This window comes from Watersipora subatra, chromosome 5 (assembly GCF_963576615.1).
Source record: "Watersipora subatra chromosome 5, tzWatSuba1.1, whole genome shotgun sequence".
Taxonomy (NCBI): Eukaryota; Metazoa; Bryozoa; class Gymnolaemata; order Cheilostomatida; family Watersiporidae; genus Watersipora; species Watersipora subatra.
The window spans coordinates 8,912,351-8,931,631 of record NC_088712.1 but is presented as its reverse complement, the minus strand read 5'-3'; the positions used below and the strand labels follow the sequence as shown (position 1 = coordinate 8,931,631).

The following is a 19,281-nucleotide window of genomic DNA, read 5'->3' as shown; positions in this document are numbered from 1 at the left end:
CTCTCAACAGTTTTAATTTGATGGTCTCCACTTCCATCTGACTGGGTTTGCTGGGATCGCCTTTATTGACAGTTTTCTAACACCTTACAAGTGGAAGCAGCTCATATTTATTTAGGATGATCGGAATTAGTGTGGAGCCCTGCAAGAAGGTTTCTTCTTGCTGGAGGTATTTTGGTAGAGGTGATCTGTTTATTTCTTTTTTGACCTGCAATTATTGTTGGCTTCTGCGTAAACATCGGTTGTGTACCATAAGAGGGTAGACAGAGCCATCTTTAAATCTACGAGACTCCAGAAAACTTGGAGAAAACCATTACGTTGTAGATAGCTCATATGGTACACCCTGTTATTGTATTAGTTGTATTCACAAACCAGGGCATATGCCATATGCTGCAACTTCAAAGAGCACACAAATCAGCAAAGTGTTTAAAGACACTGTGCCACCCCTTAGCAAATTGATGAACCCACATTGATCTTCCCTTTTCTAAGACCATTTGGCAACATGCAACAAGTTTCAAAATTTAGGTAGTTAAAGCTTTAATATAATGGCTCGACATTTTATAGTCCTTGGCTAGTGCTCTATAACAACAAAGTCAGCAGTTGGCATTGTGGTTCCTAAAGTAATGGGAGAGACATCAAAGGCTATGTCTACTCTGCTGACCAGTTACTGTTAAAGCACTTCCAAGTTCATGACAAGCAATGACAACTTGGTCGCTGGAAGTGAGCCAGCTTGATTCATCCCCTGCTCAGTAGGCCAGTGTTGTATGTAGAACATAACAAAAATCAGTCTAGTTTGATAAGAACCCAAAGCCTGGATGTCATCCGACTGTGACTTCTTGACCGAATCACTTGCTTTGTGCATCGCAATAGTGTTGATAATCGTTGAGCCAAACTAGTTGAGCATCTTCTTTTGGTGTTTTCAATTAGGGTCTTGATCGGTCTCTCGATGTTGGACTGGTTCCCTGATAAGTACCCTCTGTATGAATTGCACAAAGTTTTTCAAGTAAGCCTAGGAAGTGATAGTACCTATCTGCACAGGTGATTATGGTCCTAGCTGGCCTAACATGTATATAAAACGGTTTTTTAACTTATATTAAGTTCGATTCATTCTAGCTTAGTCAGTTAATATGTAAATGTGTTTGTTGAAGAGTGTCATGCTGCCAAGTTTCAAAGTGGTTTGTCATGAAAAAGAGTTTCTCCAAATTTGTCATTGGTCAGGCCCTCCCTCTGACATCATAACATAGATCGATCAGTTTGTTAAATAATTAGCTCGCATAATTTTAGGTGTGTCCAATCTCCAAAGCAGTCTGGCTTGCTGGTTGCTTTTGCTGGCTGGAAAAATGTTGTAACAACTCTGAAACTGATTCCTCAATAGTTACTGATTAAGCTGAATTGTCTGGATATTCAATATGTTTTCTTCTTGTTCTGCTGTGGTCAAAATAGCTTTAAAGTTCTCTGTCGTCCACGTGATTGCTTGAGGGAATGTTGCATGGCTGTAAAAGCTGCATTTCCCGGCTCTTCTCCAGGCTTCATAAATTTTTGTTTGTAGTGGCTGGGCTCTTTTCTTATTTAGTCTTCTGTTGACTCAAGTGTAGCTAAGGCCAAGGTTTGATTCTTTCATCCTTTTTGTTCGGTTTGAACTGGTTTTTGTTCTGGAATAATGACTGACCCAAATCCTATCACTGTGGTTAGTAAACGTAGTTTGGTCAAGTGTTGAATAATTTTTATGGCTGCACGTACTCGGCTTGCAGTTTTTTATAGTCTCTCCATCTCCTTCAATTGTCCGTTATCCAAATTCAGTCACCGAGTGGGAATTTGGGTGGGTCTTCTTCATTGTCTTGCCTCATTTTTAGTTGTACTTACCCGACGATCGTTGAAAATTTTTCACATCTATTTGAGGTTTATTTTAATAATGTTCTCTTAGTATGTCAGCAATATTTCATCACTTTCACTTTATAGTTAATCAATGCGATTTTCAGAAAATTGAACTTTTGGGTCGATGTACATATATTGTATAATTTAGTAGCAATGTACTGCATCGCAATGCCTATGAATCAAACTGGTTGAGCTTTAGTGGACATCGATATAACTTTTAGCCTAGTTTTGATCATTTATCATTGTGTAATTGAACAGTGTTGACTGCCCTTTGAGTTAGAACAGATAGTGCACTCTTACACTGATGATCAGGAAAAAGTAGATAGCTTTTGGAGAGCTAATAAATTTTTTTTTTCACAATTGAAACGTGAAACATCGACTTCATTATCAAATTAATAATTATTTAAATAGCTGCCCTGTTGAAACCTGTTAGTTGTTGCCAGTCAATTTGTTTAAAAAGTAAATAGGAGAAGCAGTTTAATAAGATTTTAGTTAATTCAAAAACTGACTTTAAATATAACTGCCCTAAACAGAATAATAAGAGTTTTGCATACAAACACATTTATTTTCTGTCATGAGCGAAAAAACAAGGAATATCTAAGCAGTAAAAAGAAAAAACCTTGTTGGCATCTTCAACTCCAATGTGCGTTGTGTAAAGATTGTAGGGTGACTGTAGCTCTGTAACTTGCATCACATTCCTGATGTTTTATGATATCATATCATTATCATAGGTGGGTGCTACATTATAAGTGTTGTATTATAGTATTATAACATGTAGGTGCACTTTTAGTAAATGATTCACCTAGGTTTGGTTTAAATGGTTTGTATCATGCTTTTTTATTACTTTCATTAGATTTATAGTGCATATTAACATATTAAATGTAAAACCACATTAAACTATTGAACCCTGTCTGGCCTTGTCAATGCCTTGTTGGTAATCCAAGGAAACTTGTCCAAAAGTTTTTAAATTTTTTTAATAAATGTATCTAAAAGTGCTAATAATACAGTTATGGTGGGTAAGCCAGTAGTAATAAACTCAGGCAGCATTTGTCACCAAACCAAACAATAATTAGCACTTGTCAGCCATTTGGGCTGAAACTAATCATTTTTTTCCATATTTAAAAGCTCATAAAATACTTACGTCAGCAACATATTCATTGAGGACAGGTTCATCATTTTTTCATAGCACAAGTAAACTGGCAAACTGTAGTCAGTAACATAGAACTCTCTATTTGTTTTACAATTATCCACCACTTACTAATGAACTAGTCGCATCCATTTTTATGTGATATCGTTTCTATAAAAATTTGGTATGGTAAAGAAGAAAAGAGGTGAAAATATTTTAAAACTTATGAAATTGTAGTAAAATTACCAGTTTAATGCTGCGTTCAAGAATTAGTTTGATTCGCTTAAGCTGTTGTTTAGAGAGAGCAAAACCAAATTATACCTTTCCATCACTAATTTGGTGTTTGTCTGTCTTTCTATCCATCATCATGGTTTGAGACTATTTTAAAAGTTACTTTTAGATGAGACTATAACTTATGAAATTTAGTTTGATTCACATTCTAACACATATATCAATCAATAACTTCGAGTAATTCTGAATACATCGAGTATGTGACTATTTCTTCTCTATGCTCAATCAACAAGTCGGAGATTGTGATTGTGAGCAATGATGAACAAAGTACTATATATATTAATTTATTCTGTGTGGTACTTTCTCTCCCAAATGCTGCACGAGAAAAAGCATTATTTGGAAAACTAACTACAAGATCATTGTTATGCATCTTGATACCGAGAACGTTCACAACTTGCCATTTTACGGTATTTGCAACTCTGAGTTAGATAGATTCAAAAGCTTCACATTTAATATTTATGTTATCCAAAATTTAAATCATATAATTAGGTGCATCTACTGTACTTCAGTCAGTAATTTTGTAATTATGAAGGGCGTTAAGGCTATCCAATTTTCTTAGACTGTAAAAAGTATATTTACATGAAGAAACATATGATGGCAGCATGGCCTCACCACAAGTTACTCTGATTAGGTATTTTTTCAAATGAAAAAATCTATTTTTGTAGATCAAATGGATTATTATTACTAATGATCGATATGTAAGTGTACCCAGTTACTGAAGGGAAGAAAATTAAAAAAATACACAGTATTCACAAATCTACTTGCATAGATAAAATGTGATGAATACCACTGAGCCGCTAGTATTCAAAATGTAGGTTGAATTTTACTGAATGAAAGAAATAGAAAGAATCTTCAGTATTTTCAAAAGGTTTAGAACTTACCACACCATGTGTACACTTTAGTTGAAAACAAGTATGTGACATACTGCAGTGACTAATTAACTCTATTTATTTCCATTCTGCATTTTGTTAGATAATTTACACAATTATTGTTTTATGTATAGATATTGATAACATGAGATTTAGCAAAATAGTGAGACTTTAAAATCTTGGTCCGTCCACTTGCCGCTTGGATTGGTCAATGTAAATCAAGGGAAAGTGATAATCATCAGCAGCTTTCTTTTTATACCTGAAATGCTTATTTTGCCCAGCCGTTGTGTGAAAGCTTTAGTGCTTGCCAATATTAAAAAAACAATGATGCTTGGTTCTCTCCATTTCGAACCAAAAAGTGATTGTATCCTCACTAGGTACTACTAACTATCTATTAATATACAAGTGCTTCAGCCAATCACGAAGTCTCTGTATAAGATTGATTACAGTGACAATATTGAATGTTTTTTAAAGAAAACACACAAAAACTTTTATTTGATCCCATTACTAAAAATGCTGTTTCCTTATTATTTGTAATTGTCTCTGTTTTAAGTATTCTGACTCACGGTTTTTCAAATATCGGTTGGCTGAACATGATCGTGGATAAAGCAACCAGAAGAATAATACTTAAAAATGACAACACTAATTGTTACCATAGCTACAGTTGATATATGTTAGTGTGTTGAAGCTCTTTGGTACTATATACACCATAATTGAATTTCTGCTTGATCTGAGCATTTTAACCGCAGTGAATGGTGTCGGTTTTAATATCAACACATGCTAGCAAACACATCACTTCAAACCTCCATAGTTCAGAACATATGATAAAAATATCAACAGTTTTTCAATCTCTTTTTCCCTATTATTTTTAATTGTCTCTGTTCTAAGTATTCTGACCCAGTATTTTTCAAAAACCAGTTGGCTAAACATAATCATCTAGAAAAACCTCAGAAAAATAATACGTAAAAATGATGACACTAATTGTTATCATTGCTACAGTGTATATATGCTAGTGTGTTGAAGCTCTTTGGTACTATATACACCATAATTGCATTTCTGCTTGATCTGAGCATTTCAACCGCAGTGAATGATGTCAATTTTAATATTGACACATGCTGGCAGTCACATAACCTCAAACATCCATAGTTCAACAAATAGATAACAAATATCAATAGTTTTTATGTTAAATCTACTAATATCATTTACACAAAGCATAGTTTACGCACATCATTAAGCCAACAATGTCAAGCATGGTACAACGACTCTTATTAATCTGTTGACTTAGCAGCTTGCAGCTCTTATCGAACCTGTACAGGAGTTGTATTCAATTGACATCAGACTCAGACATTTCAAGATGGAGTCCAACAGCTTGCGCTGTCAGTTTTTGCGATCAGGATGAATCCCGATCGTGCAACATTTAACTTCACATTTTTACCACACTTTAGCGATTCATAAATTTGTATTGTGACAACGATTGTTTAATGTGAGCCAGCGGAATATCATAAATATTACTATTGGAAATATGTTATCACGCGATATCTTCTAAAGTTTTATTAAAAAATGAGTTACTTGTGCATAAAATGCATGCGCAAGTATTACCCTGTTCCTCTTTCTTTCTGTAAAATCTATTCAAAACGTTCACACATAAAATTTCCAGGTCTGCTAAAAAATGTTGTGATCCATATGCTGGCAATAAGCTGGCCAAGCAAAATATGCATATTCAGGTATGAAGAAGCAATTATAGTGGTTATAGTAATACACTAGTTAGATAATAATAATAAAACATGTGACAAAATACTAATATTTGTGATAAAGCAACATGACACTCAAGTTTTTCTCCGCTTCCTCAACATCTACAATTAATTCATCAAAAGCAAGGGGAGATAACAATTATCAGTTAATTCTGACGACCTGTATATTAATGTTCACTTTTCGGTGCTAAATACTCTATTTCTTGCAAATTTTCATAAAAGTGGAACTTGGTTCCATTTACTTCAGAAAAGAGTGTCACTATACCCCTAATATTACCAAAATGTTTATCAAAACAGGCTGTTTCAGTATTTGATTGACTAAAATAATGATTATGAGGCATTTACTGTAGTTTATTCAAAGGCCCTAAAAATTGCACACAGGCTTCTAGCATGGTGTTTTTAAATAACTTGCAGCTCTTAACTATAAACAATAGGCTTGTATTTAGCTGGTATCAGCTCGACAACTTACATGAAAAATTATCAATAGTTAATTAAAATATTATGAAAATCACTACTGTCTTTCCTCAAATTGTTTTTCATACCACTAGTGCTATATAATAGAAATATGAAATTTGTATACTGTGTTTTAAACAAATAATTAAACTCAGAGTAGTTGTTAACAACTTATGGCAAGCTAAATTGAAAATTGAATGCTTTGGTATTTACAATCGCTGCTTTGACTAATTTGGCTAAACAAAGGTCGGTGGGTTTGAAAAAATAAAACACAAAAAACCTTCTCAAGTTTATGTATTACTGATTTGCTTTTCAAACAGCAAAGATTACCATACGCTGTTCACTAACAATTCATCAATTTTTTTCAAAATTGAGTATAGATTAGTAGTATGTAGAGAGCAGATCTACACAAAAAAGTGACGGATCCAGTGGGGGGATAGAAAAAGGGGGTTGCGAATTAAATTGGCTAGGGGTGTAGATTGAATTGGGTGGAGTTGAATGAGATGTTGGGGTTTGGGGGGAAATTGTGGTGTAGAGTAGGGGGTTGAATTCGAGGGGGTATGGATCCGCTCCCGGCGTAATCGGCGGATTATCTGTGGATGAGTCATCCGATTAGTGGGGGATGAGTCATCCGATTAAACGTGGATTATCGCGGGATTAGTCAGGGGAATCGTTGCGGATTAGTCGGCCGAATCGTCGCGGATTATCGGTGGATTAGGAGGGGTGAATATCTGGGACATCGAGGGCTGGTTGGTTTTCCGGAGTGGATCTCGCGGATTATCGAGGAGAGCGAGAGATTACCGGATGAGTGAGGGGGTTAATATCTGGGACACCGAGGGGTTGATTTTCCGGAGATTGTTATATATTTGAAACATTGAATATATATGAGAAAGTGTTTATGTACAAAGTTATTTTTTGAAGATTTGATGTTTTTTGTAATGTTGAAGCTCTTGAATGGTTAAGAATTTTAAGGAATTTATTTTCGGTTTTTTTTTGTATATATGTAAGATTGAAATTTGTTGGAGAAATTAATATGTTGAATGAAAGATCAGTTTTATTACAAAATTATTCACTTTAAAAGATATATTTATATGTATTATTCATTATTTCCATCTTCATTTTGTTTCAATAAAAATAAAATAGTTTATGTTTAACTTGAAATATATGAAAATGTTCAAGTAGATAGGTCACAATAAAGATAATATAGTATAAATGAAACATTGAATATATATATAAGAAAATGTTCATGTACAATCTTTAAAACGAAGTTTGTATCGAGATGTTTATCAATCACTCATCGTCATCGGAAATATCTATGATAGCAGAATCCTTTTTGCATTGTGCCGAACTCTCGTAAAATCTGCTTGCTTCTTCATGTCCCATGACTACTACATCGTAGTATTCGCGAGTATTGTGAGATGTTACTAGCCCCTTGTATATAATGATATCCGGATAATTTTCCTTCAACGAAAGGGCATATCTCGAAGGCATCATTATATGTATTATTCATTATTTCCATCTTCATTTTGTTTCAATAAAAATAAAATAGTTTATGTTTAACTTCAATTATATGAAGATGTTCAAGTAGATAGGTCGCAATAAAGATAATATAGTATAAATGAAACATTGAATATATATATAAGAAAATCTTCATGTACAATCTTTAAAACGAAGTTTGTATCGAGATGTTTATCAATCACTCATCGTCATCGGAAATATCTATGATAGCAGAATCCTTTTTGCATTGTGCCGAACTCTCATAAAATCTGCTTGCTTCTTCATGTCCCATGACTACTACATCGTAGTATTCGCGAGTATTGTGAGATGTTACTAGTCCCTTGTATATAATGATACCCGGATAATTTTCCTTCAACGAAAGGGCATATCTCGAAGGCATCGTTAAAGTTCCTTGAACTTCCTCTCCATCAACTTTGGTAGAAAATGCTACAGTTGGTACCACATTCACCTTGCCTTCAGCATCTTTGTATTCACTTGTTCCAACATTGTGATAGTAGAAAATAGATGGTGCTTTGAACTCCTTGAGATGACGAGTCTCGAAAAGTTGTATTTTCTGAAAGAATATCCCAATAGGACATACAGACAGACTATGACAAAATAGGACTTATAGTAAAACTAAAACATTCAGACAAATTAGTTCATTCAGTTGAACTAAGGAAATAAATACATGTAATACTTACTGAAGAAGCAAATTCTTCCATCCTTTTCTGACTATGTTTAGGGATATATCCATTTTGCTGGTGAGATATGGGAATCTACAATAGCATTGATTACAGTCAGACTACAATATACATTCAAACCATCTCATTCAATTAACTCAGAAGAACCAAATTCATCTGTTTTAATCTGAGTAGGGATATAACATACACTTTGCTAAGATATTGGAGTTTGCAATTACAATGAATACAATCAGCCTAGAACACATAGTTACTACTCAGAAGAGAAGATACATTGTAACATTCCTACATAACATCTAGATTGAATTTGTAGTACTTACTGTAAACCGTAATCTTTCGTTGAGATCTTGATAGAACTTTTCACGTAAGAGAAATCGACAAGCTTTTCGATTCCGGTCGCTTATTTCCATTCCATGAGAGCAGTAACCCCATCGCTTCACACAATTATCTGCACATTGTAATCGTTCTTGAAATATCCTTTTTCTGTTGTCTCTGGTTCTCATTGTGAAGTTATGAACTGAATTGAAAAGGCATATTCGATCGAAGGTTTTATAACAAGTAGAAGTGTTGACGTGGCTCATTAATTTTGTAACCTAATGATATATATAAACAGATTTCGCGAAATTCAATTTCGCGAAATTCACTTTCGCGAAATTCAATTTCGCGAAAGTTGACTATATAATATATATATAATGTGTAATTTTTGCGAAATTCAATTTCGCGAAAGTTGACTATATAATATATATAATGTGTAATTTCGCGAAATCCAATTTCGCGAAATTCACTTTCGCGAAATTCAATTTCGCGAAAGTTGACTATATAATATATATAATGTGTAATTTCGCTAAATCCAATTTCGCGAAATTCACTTTCGCAAAATTCACTTTCGCGAAAGTTGACTATATAATATATATAATGTGTAATTTCGCGAAATTCACATTCAGCTACAAGTACTCAGAATAAATAGTATATACATTCAGCTACAAGTACTCAGAATAAATAATATATGCATTCAGCTACAGGTATTCAGAATAAATAATGTATGCATTCAGCTACAAGTATTCAGAATAAATAATATATACATTCAGCTACAAGTACTCAGAATAAATAATATATGCATTCAGCTACAAGTATTCAGAATAAATAATATATACATTCAGCTACAAGTATTCAGAATAAATAATATATACATTCAGCTACAAGTATTCAGAATAAATAATATATACATTCAGCTACAAGTATTCGGAATAAATAATATATGCATTCAGCTACAAGTATTCAGAATATATAATACATACATTCAGCTACAAGTATTCAGAATAAATAATGTATGCATTCAGCTACAAGTATTCAGAATAAATAATATATACATTCAGCTACAAGTACTCAGAATAAATAATATATACATTCAGCTACAAGTATTCAGAATAAATAATATATGCATTCAGCTACAAGTACTCAGAATAAATAATACATTCATTCAGCTACAAGAATTCAGAATAAATAATACATACATTCAGCTACAAGTATTCAGAATAAATAATGTATGCATTCAGCTACAAGTATTCAGAATAAATAATACATACCTTCAGCTACAAGTATTCAGAATAAATAATATATACATTCAGCTACAAGTATTCAGAATAAATAATATATGCATTCAGCTACAACTATTCAGAATAAATAGTATATACATTCAGCTACAAGTATTCAGAATAAATAATACATACATTCAACTACAAGTATTCTGAATAAATAATACATACATTCAGCTACAAGTATTCAGAGTAAATAATATATACATTCAGCTACAAGTATTCAGAATAAATAATGTATGCATTCAGCTACAAGTATTCAGAAGAAATAATATATGCATTCAGCTACAAGTACTCAGAATAAATAGTATATACATTCAGCTACAAGTACTCAGAATAAATAATATACACATTCAGCCACAAGTATTCAGAACAAATAATGTATGCATTCAGCTACAAGTATTCAGAATAAATAATATATACATTCAGCTACAAGTATTCAGAGTAAATAATATATACATTCAGCTACAAGTATTCAGAATAAATAATATATGCATTCAGCTACAAGTATTCAGAATAAATAATACATACATTCAGCTACAAGTATTCAGAGTAAATAATATATACATTCAGCTACAAGTTTCAGAGTAAATAATATATACATTCAGCTACAAGTATTCAGAATAAATAATGTATGCATTCAGCTACAAGTATTCAGAAGAAATAATATATACATTCAGCTACAAGTACTCAGAATAAATAGTATATACATTCCGCTACAAGTACTCAGAGTAAATAATATATGCATTCAGCTACAAGTATTCAGAATAAATAATGTATGCATTCAGCAACAAGTACTCAGAATAAATAATATATGCATTCAGCTACAAGTATTCAGAATAAATAATATATACATTCAGCTACAAGTCCTCAGAATAAATAATGTATGCATTCAGCTACAAGTATTCAGAATAAATAATATATGCATTCAGCTACAAGTATTCAGAATAAATAATACATACATTCAACTACAAGTATTCAGAATAAATAATACATACATTCAGCTACAAGTATTCAGAGTAAATAATATATACATTCAGCTACAAGTATTCAGAATAAATAATGTATGCATTCAGCTACAAGTATTCAGAAGAAATAATATATACATTCAGCTACAAGTACTCAGAATAAATAGTATATACATTCCGCTACAAGTACTCAGAGTAAATAATATATGCATTCAGCTACAAGTATTCAGAATAAATAATGTATGCATTCAGCAACAAGTACTCAGAATAAATAATATATGCATTCAGCTACAAGTATTCAGAATAAATAATATATACATTCAGCTACAAGCACTCAGAATAAATAATGTATGCATTCAGCTACAAGTATTCAGAATAAATAATATATACATTCAGCTACAAGTACTCAGAATAAATAGTATACACATTCAGCTACAAGTATTCAGAATAAATAATATATACATTCAGCTACAAGTATTCGGAGTAAATAATATATACATTCAGCTACAAGTACTCAGAATAAATAATGTATGCATTCAGCTACAAGTACTCAGAATAAATAATATATACATTCAGCTACAAGTATTCAGAATAAATAATGTATGCATTCAGCTACAAGTATTCAGAAAAAATAATATATACATTCAGCTATTAGTACTCAGAATAAATAGTATATACATTCAGCTACAAGTACTCAGAATAAATAATATATACATTCAGCTACAAGTATTCAGAATAAATAATGTATGCATTCAGCTACAAGTATTCAGAATAAATATACTTGTAGCTGAATGCATACATTATTTATTCTGAATACTTGTAGCTGAATGTATATATTATTTATTCTGAGTACTTGTAGCTGAATGCATACATCATTTATTCTGAGTACTTGTAGCTGAATGTATATATTATTTACTCCGAATACTTGTAGCTGAATGTATATATTATTTCTTCTGAATACTTGTAGCGAAGAAATAATATATACATTCAGCTACAAGTACTCAGAATAAATAGTATATACATTCAGCTACAAGTACTCAAAACACAAGTATTCAGAATAAATAATGTATGCATTCAGCTACAAGTATTCAGAATAAATAATATATACATTCAGCTACTAAATTTCCGTCGTGAGTCCAGTCTGTCAGGAATGTCTTGCTTCTATGATATTCATCGATCATTAAAGATTCACGTTCGTCGATGGATAGATTTTCATTAACATACTTGAGATAATCTTTTGGAGATTTCTGTTCAAGCTCTTTTTGAATACTCAGTGATATAAGTGAATTGTAATTATCTGGGTACTGAGGAATCGTCATCCTAGAATGATGAAATCAAATTGTAAAATATCTTCTCTGAAGTATATATGCATAGTCAATTTACATTCTAACTACATCATTCAGTTTTTTATCTTACACTCAATAGAAAGTTCAGATTATTTAATGAATGTGTTTTCTGCTTCACTACTCCTCCTTGAGATTTCCATACACAGTGAGATACAAAACCTACACTTCAACAAATTCACTTCACTTCAAAATCAGTCAAAATTGAAAGGGGGATTGAAAACTTGTATAATATTCGATGCAACATCATGATATCGTTCCGAAGAATCCTTAGTTGATGTCGTAAACATTTTCTGAATTTTTATTCGTTTGGGGATGAATGTATTTTGACATATCTTTTGAGGATTGAACTCTTCTTAAATAAAGTTGAACAAACTAAGCAGATATATTTATCAGTTGAAGCGGATGATACAATTCTTTGTGAAAACTTGAACAGCTGTGAGGCAGAATTCCAGATGTAAAAGTTAAAAACTCATTTTACTATTCTCTCTACTATTATTCAATTATTAAAACTTTTCACCAATTAATTCTAAAACAACTTACCCCATCTGATTTGCTCGACTCTCCTTCTGAATGGGTAGTTTTCGGATAGATTTCCTCTCTATATTCAAAGTTCAGAGAGATATAATCCAAAGTTCTGAGAGAAGATTATATGTAGATATCCAAAATTTGAGATATATAATCCAGTCAGTCATAGAAATATTTCGAAGATCTGAGAATATCGATTCAATTAGATGAAGTGTTCCAAACTGTATCTTCTATATATGAAATAATTTTATAACTTCAACTTCTGTTTCATGTATATTAACTACAAGGAAAAAAAATTATCAACATTGATGAGTCCATCAAGCTTGGCTGTATTTATACTAGTCAAGTTCAAGGAGGTGGAATCTTCACAAAAGCTATAAATTACTTCTAATCCAACTTGTCTCACTCAATTTTCGCGAAATTGAATTTCGCGAAAGTGAATTTCGCGAAATTGGATTTCGCGAAATTACACATTATATATATTATATAGTCAACTTTCGCGAAATCGAATTTCGCGAAAGTGAATTTCGCGAAATTGGATTTCGCAAAATTACATATTATATATATTACATAGTCAACTTTCACGAACTTGAATTTCGCGAAAGTGAGTTTCGCGAAATTGGATTTCGCGAAAATACACATTATATACATGTATATATATTATATAGTCAACTTTCGCGAACTTGAAGTTCGCGAAAGTGAATTTCGCCAAATTGGATTTCGCGAAAATACACATTATATATATTATATAGTCAACTTTCGCGAAATTGAATTTCGCGAAAGTGAATTTCGTGAAATTGGATTTCGCGAAATTACACATTATATATATATTATATAGTCAACTTTCGCGAAATCGAATTTCGCGAAAGTGAGTTTCGCGAAATTGGATTTCGCGAAAATACACATTATATATATTATATAGTCAACTTTCGCGAAATTGGATTTCGCGAAATTACACATATATATTATATAGTCAACTTTCGCGAAATTGAATTTCGCGAAAGTGAATTGCGCGAAAACTGTTTAGCTGATTTTACAATTTCATGAACATAAATTACACAAATTTAATGAACCATAACATTGCTTCTACTTACTATATAAGCAACGAGAAAGAATAAGTTTTTCATCTCATTTTATTTATAATAGTTTACAATGTGTGCTCGAGACAAAAACGTGGATAGACTCCTAACTCAGACAAATTGCATCGACCCGTGTGTGGAGATATGGGGCTACTGCCCTTGGGGTAGAGAGGTAGATCCTGAAAAACAGAAGGCTTTTCGAAACAAGATCAAGCTTCAAAAGAAAGTAAGTATTACATTATAATATTTTACTAAATTATATTTTTGATTAAAGGAAACTTGAGAATATAAACTACATATTAAATATATTTCGAATTATAGGGTTTGCTTAAATGAAACAATTAAATTATACAAAGTAATTTGGAAATTATTGTAGAAATCATTGGTCATGCAGCGACAAAGAGAAGAATTATTTTGTAACTTCGATGTTACATTGACTTTAAAAGTAAGTATTACATTATATTTATTTCGTCTAATATCGTTGTATAATGATAAAACATGTAACTAAAAATCAAATACATTCAACAAAATTCACTCCAATTGGTATGTAGGAATGTTAAAATGAGTAACAGTCTGTGAAAACAGTAATTAATATTTGTATAACTTCACTTTAAAACAAAAGGTGTTGGAATTGAAATTCAAAGTAAGACCTGACTGTGTTTTAATTTGTCTGCGTATTCTACTCTGACTATAATCATTGCAATTGTAGGATCCTGGGTATCAGCGAACTAAATATAGACCTTTTCGGAGAAGGGTTTATAAATTTGAATCTTCAGTAAGTAGCACATTATATTTATTTCTTTGTTTTAACTGAATATCCTCCTCTGTCTGTGGGTCCTAGTCTGACTATGTGATGTAACATATTTGTTTTTTCTTATTGACTGTATGTCCTACTCTAGCTGATTGCATATCCTATTCTGTCTGCATTACATCTTGCATATCATTCTATGATTCGATGACTAATGCAATTGAAATTTACAATTTAAGTTGGAGTCCATTGTGAATGTAGAGTCTACTATCTCAACAAGGTTATAGTAAACCATCCTGACTGTAATCATTGCAATTGCAGGCTCCCGTATCTCAACAGGAAGATTCCATTCAGAAAAAGGATGGATCTTCTTCTTCTTCAGTAATTATTACATTATATTTCTTTTTAAGTTTGAATGAATGATCTAATCTGTCTGTATGTCTTACTTTTACTATATCTCTCTAAAAATAATGTATGTTTTGATTGTAGACAGTTCATTCTCATTCGACAATGAAAGAAGAAGAAGAAAATTGGGATTGAATGAAATTCAATATTCAATAGTCTTTTTTTATATTATGTTTTAGCATTTTTATATACAAAACTTTTATTCAATAATATATCCATTGATAGTAAGTTTAAATTCCTATGATATATCATCAAATAAACTATATAAAATTTAATCATAATAACATTTCCTTAACTAATTACTGTCTTGATATACAGAGTTTATAATCTTTGTTTAATTTCTCTCTGAATTCCTTCAGATTGCACGCTCCGTCAATCGTGAAAAGTTTTAATCCTGATGAAGACTTAGAGTTCATGTAAATCTCACTTCGATCCAATATCATGAGAGCTGGTGTCAACCATTGAAATGATGAGGGAATGTTATACTTTTGAGGTTCGATGATCGAACATAATGCCACACGCTCTCCCTTACGTTCAACGAAGAATTGCAACGCAATCTCACAATTGTCATTTTCTTCAGACTTATTTGCTTGTATTACTTCTAACGAAGCTGGAATATCCAAAACTTTTAGATCAATCCATTTTCATGGTTCTTGCATTTCCTCGGATTTAAAAACTGTTGCAATAGGTGACGTAATTTTCTCATCTCCTTCCATATAATTTTCCTTGGATTCGAATAACCGCTTTACTACCGAACTTTTTCTTGATGATCTTCGTAATGACGTAGTTCTGTTCAATCTAGACTTGGTTGGTCTTCTACACTGTCTTTGTTTCATATTCAATTGGGGAGTTCTTTCAGAAATATTGTCTATATTCATACTATTGGAAGTTGACTCCTCAGAAGCTTCAGTAACAATCAACACTAACTAATAATACTCCATCAATTTATACATTATCTTTAAAAAAGTAGTGGATCCATAACAGTGATGGATAATTTCAGAATTTATGAAGACGATGCCTTCGAGATATGCCCTTTCGTTGAAAGAGAATTATCCGGGTATCATTATATACAAGGGGCTAGTAACATCTCACAATACTCGCGAATACTACGATGTAGTATAAATATATCTTTTAAAGTGAATAATTTTGTAATAAAACTGATCTTTCATTCAACATATTAATTTCTCCAACAAATTTCAATCTTACATACAAAAAAATACAAAAAAATCCGAAAAATAAAATTCCTTAAAATTCTTAACCATTCAAGAGCTTCAACATTACAAAATCATCAAATCTTCAAAAAATAACTTTGTACATAAACACTTTCTCATATATATTCAATGTTTCAAATATATAACAATCTCCGGAAAATCAACCCCTCGGTGTCCCAGATATTAACCCCCTCACTCATCCGGTAATCTCTCGCTCTCCTCGATAATCCGCGAGATCCACTCCGGAAAACCAACCAGCCCTCGATGTCCCAGATATTCACCCCCCACTAATCCACCGATAATCCGCGACGATTCGGCCGACTAATCCGCAACGATTCCCCTGACTAATTCCGTGATAATCCACGTTTAATCGGATGACTCATCCCCCACTAATCGGATGACTCATCCACAGATAATCCGCCGATTACGCCGGGAGCGGATCCATACCCCCTCAAATTCAACCCCCTACTCTACACCACAATTTCCCCCCAAACCCCAACATCTCATTCAACTCCACCCAATTCAATCTACACCCCTAGCCAATTTAATTCGCAACCCCCTTTTTCTATCCCCCTGCTGGATCCGTCACTTTTTTGTGTAGATCTGCTCTCTACATACTACTTAGATTTATGAAAGCTTAACTTTTGTTTTTAAAATAAATTGTGTACTTGACTAAATTTTATAGTCTTTGTTCTGACATTCAACAAAACATAGAAATAAAGCTTATGTATGTTTTATAGAAACTGAAAAACACATCAATCGTTTTCAGACGCATCACTTTTTAATTGTAATTGTGCACATCAATACACTGGTGTGTGCGATTTATTTAAACAACAAGGCTCGGTCCCGTCTACTTCAGTGAAACATGATTTTATACAGGTGCCACTGTTCTCCATTTTCTAAGGTGACTAAAGCCATGTAATCTTCTTTAACTGTTTACGTTGCTCAAATTCGTAAATCATGCATGCCATAGAAGCATAGTGTGTTTACATTGACAGACATAAACCCTGCTTTCTAATCCATTTCTAATCATTGAATTATTAGCTCCACACAAGAGCTCCTACTAGTTTGTTTACATGCAGTTGTTATCAATACAGCAATATATTTTGATTAGCTGGTTCCAGCTGTAAGCCCTCTGTGAGCATTGACAAGATTTATTTAAAGTAGTTAATGGATTGTGAATGGTTATTTGCCAACCTTATGATGATAATTTTCTCCTAGCTAATCAAATAACAAAAAACAAAGCAAACAAAAACATTTTAGCTTATGTTTTAGAGGAACACTCATACACAGACTTTGTGTCAAACAATCGTACAAAGCAAACTTTGCCAACTTCAAAACATTAACAAATATTAAAACGCTGTCGCCTACCAACATTACCCACCGTTACACCGCAATAGGCTATATGATTTTTATGAGTATGTATAGAAAAATAAATTGTGTAGAAAAAACCTGCTGAAGTTTGTTGAAAAGTGAGTTGGCCTCTGGACAACAAAATATAACTTTGAAGGTTTACTTGCAACAAAATTTATATTTCAGTTATACGATATCAAAAGATTTACCATGTCTTACTCCACTGTGTTGTAGGCTTAAAATATGTAGAAATGTGGTTACAAGCTCTCAAAAGCCCAATTAAGAACAGTTAATCGCAGCCATAACAAAAACGCCGTAGATTGGAACCTTATTCCAAAATGGCTCAATTGAGACGCATTTGAACAAAATAGCTTCTGTTTACACGTTCATGCAACTTCATTCGTCAAAATGTTTTCACAAACATTCTTCAAGCATTCAATAAAACCAAGTCGATTGTCCTTACACGTCTATTTCATTATCATTGTAATGCTGTCACTTTGAGCACTGATATCTCAAAACCTACAGTAAATTTTTTTAAATATTTAACCTCACCTGGAAGGAGTGCATATCATTATCTGATAATCCTGACGAGCCTATTGGTCACCTGTGATAGTCAAAAGATTTTGCAGAATTCGTTCGCGCTATATGGCAGAAAGTATTGGTCACATTATCTGATTAGGACTCAATGGTTAGACCAAGCTGAAACCGAACTGTAACATGGCGAGCCTCCTTATATGGTATAGGCTTTTTGGTAGAACCCGAAGTGGTTGTCGTAAACTAGTGCTATGAGAAGTTTTTGCTTTTTTTAGAAGAACTTGTTATTGGCCTTTCACTTAAAGTGATCAAAAGCAGCAGTAACCACAATGTTTGACAACGTCATCAAAATAAATAGATTCCAATCTACGGCAGTTTTGTGATGGCTGTGATTAAGTGTTTGTTTTGAGCTTTTAAGAGCTTGTAATCACATTCTACATATTTTACACCTACAACACAGCAAAGTAAAACATGGTGAACTTTTTAATACCAAATAATTGTAAGGTTATTTTTGTTGAAAGTAAAAATTTACATAAAATTGCTCTAAAGTGCAGTACTGAATGCATATTTATAATTCCTAAACATTACTTGATTTATTCAATCCACTAAGTCTCAGTCTAGACTTGTTAGTTGCCAATGAGGGATATAATAACCATCAGCCACTTGTGAATTTTGACAAATTAGCTTCTACTAGCTATGACATGAGTAAATATTCTGAACCTTTTTCGCTTATCAAAAATCACACTCATCTTTCTATCACTGTGTTGCATAGGACTATAATACATATATCGTTAGCGCACAGACGTTGTATTGAATTATTGATTGATTAAAATAGTAACTGTGAAGTCTTCTCGTCTATCCATCAGTTCCTATCACTGAATTGATATTATATTACACAGGCTCTTAGCTTCGTGTTTGCTTTATAGCGGGCAGTCCTTATACAATACGTTATGTGCTTGT

General features: G+C 32.5%; 1 long non-coding RNA gene across 1 annotated transcript; it reads left to right on the top strand.

Annotated features, from left to right (window-relative positions):
* Window positions 1-14,201: 14,201 nt before the first annotated feature.
* On the top strand, window positions 14,202-15,169 carry LOC137397019 (uncharacterized). The gene is made up of 4 exons (XR_010978701.1): window positions 14,202-14,296; window positions 14,447-14,515; window positions 14,780-14,845; window positions 15,140-15,169. It is a non-coding gene; the product is annotated as an uncharacterized lncRNA (long non-coding RNA).
* Window positions 15,170-19,281: the final 4,112 nt, after the last annotated feature.